The sequence below is a fragment of the Octodon degus genome, unplaced genomic scaffold, assembly GCF_000260255.1.
Source record: "Octodon degus isolate 3935 unplaced genomic scaffold, OctDeg1.0 scaffold00044, whole genome shotgun sequence".
In the NCBI taxonomy this organism is placed as follows: Eukaryota; Metazoa; Chordata; class Mammalia; order Rodentia; family Octodontidae; genus Octodon; species Octodon degus.
The window spans coordinates 7,239,207-7,247,223 of record NW_004524620.1 but is presented as its reverse complement, the minus strand read 5'-3'; the positions used below and the strand labels follow the sequence as shown (position 1 = coordinate 7,247,223).

Genomic DNA, 8,017 nt, shown 5'->3' with positions numbered 1-8,017 from the left:
CTCAGGTTGCCTTAAGGTCCGGAGGCAGCGGGGGAGGCGGCCGGAGCCCGCCTGGTCCTGCCGCTGTGGACAGCCTGTGCGTTTCCCCAGACCTTGCGGGAAACAGCGGGGCAGGCCTGGCTGCGCGGGACGAAGATTTCACAGGTTGATTGGGCTCTAGCTGCGTTCCAGGGAGCTTTGCGTAGGGGCCGAATCACCTACAGTTTTGTTAGTGTACCTATCTGCCTACTAGAATTGAGAGACACAATCGCGCTTAAAACTTGTATTTGACTTGGACTTCTAATATAATCCAGAGCCCTGAATAAGTGCCCGTCCCCGTGCCCTGTGTGGCACTTAGGTTTAGTTAGTTTTGAGCGCATCCAAACTCTTGCACAGGTAGCTTTCTTGTCCTGTCTCTTTTGTTGAACACAAAACTGGTGAAGATTATGCTCAGCATCCTACTGCAGTAGGTGGTGTCTGCTGAGTCCCTTATAGGTGTTCGCTTTCTTCCTTGGCCCCTTTCACCTTCCCTTTCCTTTGGTTTTTACTTCTTGCTCCCGCCACACTCCTTCCTTCCTTCCTTTGATTACTGAAGGCAGATAGTTGTGGTTTGGAGCAGGAGAGAGCTTAGCGTTCCAAATTCCTGTCACTTACGACCACAAGTGGCCAGCTTTGTGGTTTACATGCTCCACACTGAAAGAAGAGGAGTCATTGTAGGCCACATAGAAAACGTGCAATATATTTTATGTAACACCACTTTGTTCTTAAATATTCTTATCATGACATTAAAAAGTCTTAACAGGAAGCTTTAAGAAAACTAACATGTCTGCTCAATAACTGAATGTCTTCACAGACAGACATGTAAATAGGTGGAAGCACTATTAATTTTAATCACTGAGTTATCTGCCAAGTTGCACAAGGATACTTAAAGTCTGATACAGTGGGCCAGCCACATAGCTCACCGGACTAAAGCGCCTGCTTAGGCAGACTCAAGGATCGGGGTTTGATCCCCTGCACCAGAAGCTGTGCCAGCCCTGCCACCGGGGCCTGCTGAGATGGTGGTTGACTGGATGAGGTGAGGTGGCGCACACCTGTAATCCTAGCGCTTGGAAGGTGGAAAACGAGAGGATCACTACGAGTCCAATCCACAGATCCTGTGAGACCCGGTAGACCCTGTACTAAATACATTAAAAAAGTAAAGTCTGATACAGATAGATTTCCTCTCAGCTGTGTGTGGCAGGATCAGGAGATGGAGTTGGCACTGCGCTGGGCCCTCTTCTACACTGCATTCGGTGGTTGTCTCTGCAATTGATGTTTAAGCGCAGTGTGATGGAGTCATGAAAAGTTCCACTAAGCATTCTTTAATTCCCCCTCCCAACCTTGCACTTGCCAGGGAAGCACTTATACTACTGAGCTATCTTCCCAGCCCAGCATTTCTTAATGTTAAAAGCAGGATCTTGTGGGGTTTCATTACTGACAACCCAGGGCCCCTTGGCTCATGGGTGGGGTCTAAGATTGGTCACATTTGACATGGAATTGCTGTTTGACCTTTAAAGATGTGTTTGGATTTAGATACCTTTTATATGGAGGTGTAATGTGAAAGAGTGAAAGCTGTCTGGAGAGTTCTTTGTGTACATCTCCGCAAGTTAAAGGTGCGTAGAGAGTCCAGGAAACCTTTGAAATGTAATTTTGCATTGAGTCAGTGGCCCCAGCTGGAGCTTCAGCATTTAGCTGATGGGAAGGGAGCTCTACTTTACAGAGTGAGAAAGAAGTGGGCCTGTCCTCTAGGCTGAGATTGGGACTTAGATGCTAGCAAGGAGCAGGGAATTGCTTGGAAGGTACTGCCCTGAGGTAGAGATCAATTATTTAGTTGCTCAAGATTATGTCCCAAATCTGGCAAACATGAACCTGAATCTCAGTTGAGTTGCAGATTAGCTCCATTTTGTATAGTATGTCCAACATACTCGGATGTCATCAGATGTTCTGAGGCAGAGCTTTCTTACTGGACTGCATATGCCCCTGAGTAGCCCTGGGGCAAACAGCACATCTGCCAGAGAGTGAGCGCTTGCACGTTAAAGCGAGGAAACAGTCACTGCGCAGTGCGTCCAGGACTCTTCATGGTGCATGTGAGCGATGCTGTTTTTCCCAGTGATATGCAGTTTTGAAAAGAGACATTTAGCCTAACGTAGGATTTTATTGGGCATAAGTGGTTTCATAGGTTATGAACTTCATATTTATAGTGAAAGTATTATTTCTCTTTTTAGCATTATGTATAGGAGAACATTTACATATACTGTGTATATGAGGTTTGGTATGGTAAAATTTATGTGTCGTGATTAATTTTAGTGGGGTTCCATTTTTTAGTGGGGTAATGTATGGCTAAAAATAATATGCTTCTATATAATATTAATGTTGAGTAATCTTTTGCCTTTCTGTGAGATATTTCCAAAGAGGGCTGAAGGAGTTATTTAATAGATAGTAGTAAATGGATTAGGAAGTATGTTGCATTTGACTTAGTGGCAGGACCACAAAATAAACATAAGATGCTTGTCTCAAGTTTTGCTTATTGGGAAAACAGACACATAGGGAAAGATTAGAAAGATTTTTCATGTAAAATTTATAGGTAGTCTTGCTTTTTATTTATTTTTTTATTTTTGTCTTTTTGAGACAGGGTCTTGCTGTACAGTTCAGGTTGGCCTTGAGGTCACTTTGTAGCCCTCATGCCCAGCATACAGGTATTCTAAGAAAGTAGTTCAGCGTAGCATCACTTGCTGGCCTTACTGCTGTTTTCAGCAAGAAACAGAAAGGGCTTCTGTTTTAGGTCAGAGGAAGAATATGAAAGTGTCCCCACTCCAGATAGGAAATACAGTTTAAGTCAGTAGTTTGACCTTAAGAAATGGACATGGTCTTGGGGAAGAGTCTGCAGAGTGGGCGAGTGGCAGGAACTAGGATAGCCTTTTCCTTGTTTTCTTACTTTTTTTCAATTTTTTAATTTTTGAGGCAGTGTTTTACTATGTAGTTCAGGCCAGCCTTGAACTTACTATGTAACCCAGCCTGGCCTTAATCTGGCCATCCTCCTGCCTCAGCCTGCAGGAGTGCTAGGATCACAGGTTTGTCCCCATGCCCAGCAAGGATAGGCTTCAGTTTTTATTTTCTAAAATGGCATAAGGGTTTGTCCCCAAGGGAAAAGTTACAAGGAGGAAGGGAAGTGAGAGAGCAGTGAAGTGTACGCTAAGCATTGGTTTCCTTTTCCAGTTTTCTCTTTTCTATCTGAGACCTAACCAGAATCACCTCAAACATCCCTTTTCCCAGTCAGTACTCTCTTCAGGGCAACTGTAGTTTTTTTTACCACATAACTGAGAATTTTTCCAGGTTCTGAAATGTTACCCAGTTTCAAGACCACTTTCAATTTTTTTTAGGTGTTTGTTAATACAGCAGCCAGTTTTTAATTTTTGTTTCCCAGAGCTGCTCCATACAGCACTGCAGAGTGGAGAGGCGTGCAATAGAAATATATTTCCTCACTGTTAGTGGGGCTTGAAGTCTAAAACAGGGAACTTTCGGGGTTTGCTTCAAATCTTTTTTTTTTTTATTTATTTTTATTTTTTTTTTATTTAGTATAGGGTCTATAGGGTTTCACTACACAGATCAGACTTGTGATTCTCCTGTTTTCAGCCTCCCAAGCCCTGGGATTATAGGCATGGGCTGCCCAGCCCAGTCTCTATCACCATCTCAGTGTGCCCTGGGGGTAGGACCCAGCATGTCACACCATGGATCAAACCCTGATCCCTGTGTCTGCCTAAGTAGGTGCTTTAATCCGTTGATCTGGCCAGCCCTGGGGTTTGCTTCTAGATCTCTTCTTGGCTTGTCGATGGTGGTATTTTCATTGTGTCTTCACTTGGTCTCCTAATGTGTGTGTCTGTCCTGATCTCTACTTCTTACAGAAGTAACCAGTCATAGTGAATTAGGGCTCACTGCTATAATCTCATTCAACCCTAATTACTTCTTTAGAGACCCTGTCTTTGAATGCTGTCACATTCAGAGACACTAGATTAGAACTGGTAAGAATTCTGGGAGAAGAGTGGACTCACAGTTCAGCCCATGACAACATTTTTTTTTTTTTTTTTTTTTTTTTTTAACACTGGGGATTGAACCCAGGCCTTCAGGCATACTAGGCAAGCACTCCTCCACAGCACTAGCTCCTCACGGAGTCCGTAGAGCTACCTAGGCTATAGGCTGGTGAGAGCCAAAAGGATGGGCTGGCTCAGGATAAGGGCAGCAGCCACAGCCGGGCTGCTGTGGCAACCTAGCTTTGCTGTGATTTGATGCTTGGGAATGAAGCAGAACTGCCCTTACTCTGGCAGTTTTTTTCTGTTTTGGAAAATATGGAAAATGTAGGTTTTTACAAATAATAAAAAGATTATTTTAAATGTTTAAATTATGTTTGGTAAATTAAAGCAGGGTGATTCTTCCAATTCTGTCCAAATGAGTTGCTTAAAAAGTAAAATGAGGCTGAAATTCTGACATGATTTTTTCTTCCTGTCTGCCTTTGGTGGTTGAGTTTGTTTTAGCCAAATCTAATGTTTATCTTCTGTTTATGTTTACGTGTATCTCCAAAAACTATACTCATGGTTGTTTTCTATTAAACTACTTGCCTCCAGGTCTTAAGATGCTGTAAATTAAAGGCACAAGAGGAAAGTGAGAAAGGACACATGTAAGAAAGAAAAAAAAGAAACATCAACTGTACACACACACACACACACACACACACACACAATCTTAAGGAAAAACCTCCTTAATCTTTGTTGACAATTTAATGTTGCTAGTTTAAATAAGAATGGGATTGTTTACCATTTACTGTTTTACATTCATCTATTATTGGTGATCAAAAAATAATAGTAGCTTTTAGTAACTTTAATCCTAAAACTCACATTGTTTAAAATATAAAAGACATGGACAAGGATAGAAAAAGACAAAACATAAGCCTGTAATTATGTCACTTGAATAAAACTCACCTGTATGGGCTGGTGAGGTAGATCAGTGGAGTAGGCACCTGCTTAAGCAAGTGCAGGGACAGGGATTCTATCCCTGGCATCACATGCCCCGCCAGCCTTGTCCCCGGAACTCACTGAGCCAGCTACCAAGATTGGGCATGGTGGCACATACATGTAGTCACAGCACTGGGGATGCTGAAAACAGGAAGGACCACTAGGAATCAGAGCAGTGTAGTGAAACTCTGTACCCAATATATTTTTAAAAATCCTCCCCTTAAAAAAAAAAAACAAAACCCTCTGCTTATTTTGGAAATATGGACCCTTAAATTATTTTAATAAAATAAGAATAGCTGTTTATCAGAGTGCATTGGTTGCCTTTTTTCAGTGAGGATAAATGGATAGGACATTATTAAACATAAATACATTTTGAATTGTCACTAGCAGCGTTTGTATGAATCAGTGTCTTGATTTTTGCAGAGCTGTATAAAGCTTACTACATGACACAAGGACATGGTGGAAAGTGAATTCTTAAAAGTCTCAATCTGTGCTTTGAGTGAAATGTTGAAGTCATTTTAGTTATCTTGGGATAACTTTGTTGCATTTAATCAGACCTGTCCCAGGGAACCAGGCTTTAGAGCCCTGACTGTAGAAAATGGGCAGGGTCTGTGTCAGCATGCGCTGGTAAGGCATCACTCTCATTGTACAGTCATGAAATAGAGTCGTAAAAATGAAAGATGATTCTACAGTTTAAAAAAAGCACTCTGAAGCCTGGCACAGTGACACATCTCTGCAATCCCAGCACTCAGGAGACAGACAGGAGGATTGTTGTGAGTTTGAGACCAGCCTGGGCTACAAAGTGAGCTACAGGCCAGCCTGAATGGTATAGCAAGACCCTATCTCAAAAAAAAAAAAAAAAAAAAGAAACCTTTTCATATGTGTGATATATCCAGCTTCTGTTATACCTTGAAAGAATCATATGTGAGTGCTTTGGGCTGCTATAACAAAGCATCACAGATTGGGTAATTTATCACTCTCCTCTACCAGCAGGTCTCCCAAAGGAATTTCATGTAATAGGTCAGCTGTGAAGTTGACCTCTGGATGTCCATTTCCAGCTTTTGACCTGAAGTGTTTTCTGAGGAGCCTCCCTTTCCCTAAAATGCTCAGTTCAGTACTAAATGTTGCCATATTAGAAAAATAAAGTATTGGACTGTTTGCTGTGATATAATTTGCTGAACATATATTGGATCAGGCTGAATCATTAAGTTGTTTTAGAACTACTTTGTGGCCCAAGAAGAAAAACAATAAGAGATAGCCCTGAGCTCTGAATTATTACTTCCTTGCCAGCTCCTTAAGTGAACATTTGTTGGATGTAAACTCAGAGTATCAGGCCTCACCCTTTTCTCAAAGAGGCTGAGGCTATTTACTTATTGTAGTATTATTTATAGTTGATGTACACTAAATACAAAAATATTACAAGTGTACAATTTGATGAATTTGGGTCCATGTGAGGTGGTCTTTTCTATCAAGAGATGGGAATGTGGTTTTTACCCCAAGTTTCTTAGTGGCTTCCATTATTTTGTGAAAGCTGTTGTCATTTTTTTGGTACCAGGAATCAAATTCATGACCTTGTTCTTGCTAAGCAGGCACTTGTGCCTTTGAGCTATCCCTGAGCCAGCTCCCGGCCCAACCCTCCATTATACTCTGCCTCCCTATCTACTCATCTGCAAGTCGTCACACATCTATACCCTACCACTATATTTTAGTTTCCATTTGCTATAGCTTTAAATAAATGGAGTCATACGGTATATTTAAACATTTTGTCTGACTCTTTTAATTATGTAATTATGGATTTAGTTATGTTGCTTGTATTCATAGTTTAGTCTGTTGATTGCCCAGTAGTAGTTAATTGTATGAATATAAGATTAAGGAGTTTTTAATAGTGTAGAAGTCTCATGTAGTTTTTCCATTTTCTGGATGTACATTCATCTTTTGTTTTTGTGAATGACAAAAATTTTACCCTCTTACATTCTATACTTGAGGCCTTTAAAGTAAAATCCCAGGAGATAGATCAACAGTAGGGGGGAAAAGGCATACTAATTTAATGGATGTTTTAAATTTAAATGTATAGCGTAGACAGAAATGAATACCTACCTGGTCATTAGACCTGGGAGTTTATATATTATTTTTATAGTAAGAGTGAACCTTAGAGGAGTGTTCTCCTATAATATGAGACTGCCTTTCATCCCCCAACCTGTTTTTGAGACAAGGTCTCAATATGTGGTTCAGGATGGCCTTAAACTAAGTAGCTCAGGCCAGTGTGTGGTGCTTCTCCTGACTGAGCCTCCCTATCACTGGGAGGTACAGGTGTGTAGCACTATGTTCAGTGAGTAGGGAACATCTTTACCAGTAGAAATTTATGGAATACATATTTTGAGTCAGGATCTCACTATGTAATTGTGGCTGTACTTGAACTCACCGTGTAGCTCCTGCTGGCCTTAAATTTTCAGCAGTCCTTCTGCCTCAGCATCTTGAGTACTGGAATTATAGGCATGAGCCACCATGCTTGGGTAAATTTATAAAGTATTATTAAAGGTAATTTTTCTTTCCTGCTTTTGGGAAGAAAAGGGAAGGTTCTTATGTATGCTACTTCTTAGTTGCCTTCAGTTCCAAATAATGTATGTCAGAGTGGCATTTTAGGGAAAACACATTCTTAATTCTGTTCAGATTCATTTGTCAATTAGGCTTTTGTGTTTGACAGTGTTTCTTAGTTTTTTAAAAAGTTATACCCCTTTTGGATAAACATAGAATTTAAATGCTCCCTTGATATTTAAAATAGTGTTTTAGTTCTTTCAAAACATTAGTAGTTTTTCAAAACAATTAGTAGTTTTAAAAAAACTACTGAAGGCAATTTTTCTTTCTTTCTTTCTTTCTTTTTTTTTTTTTTTTTTTTCAGAATGGGGGATTGAACTCAGGCCCTTGTGCTTGCCAGGGAAGCACTGATTCTACTGAGCCATCTCCCCAGCCCTGATGGCAATTTTAAAATAAAA

The 8,017-nt window shown here is 40.7% G+C and overlaps 1 protein-coding gene across 4 annotated transcripts in view; it reads left to right on the top strand.

The window, feature by feature from the left end:
• Window positions 1-1,579: 1,579 nt before the first annotated feature.
• The window catches only part of Mpdz (multiple PDZ domain crumbs cell polarity complex component), a 178,128-nt gene continuing 171,690 nt past the window's right edge, over window positions 1,580-8,017 (top strand). For all 4 annotated transcript variants that reach the window (XM_023715824.1, XM_023715825.1, XM_023715823.1 and 1 more), the window contains exon 1: window positions 1,580-1,662. The gene's annotated coding sequence lies outside the window, so the exon portion shown is untranslated. The remainder of the gene's footprint in view (window positions 1,663-8,017) is intronic.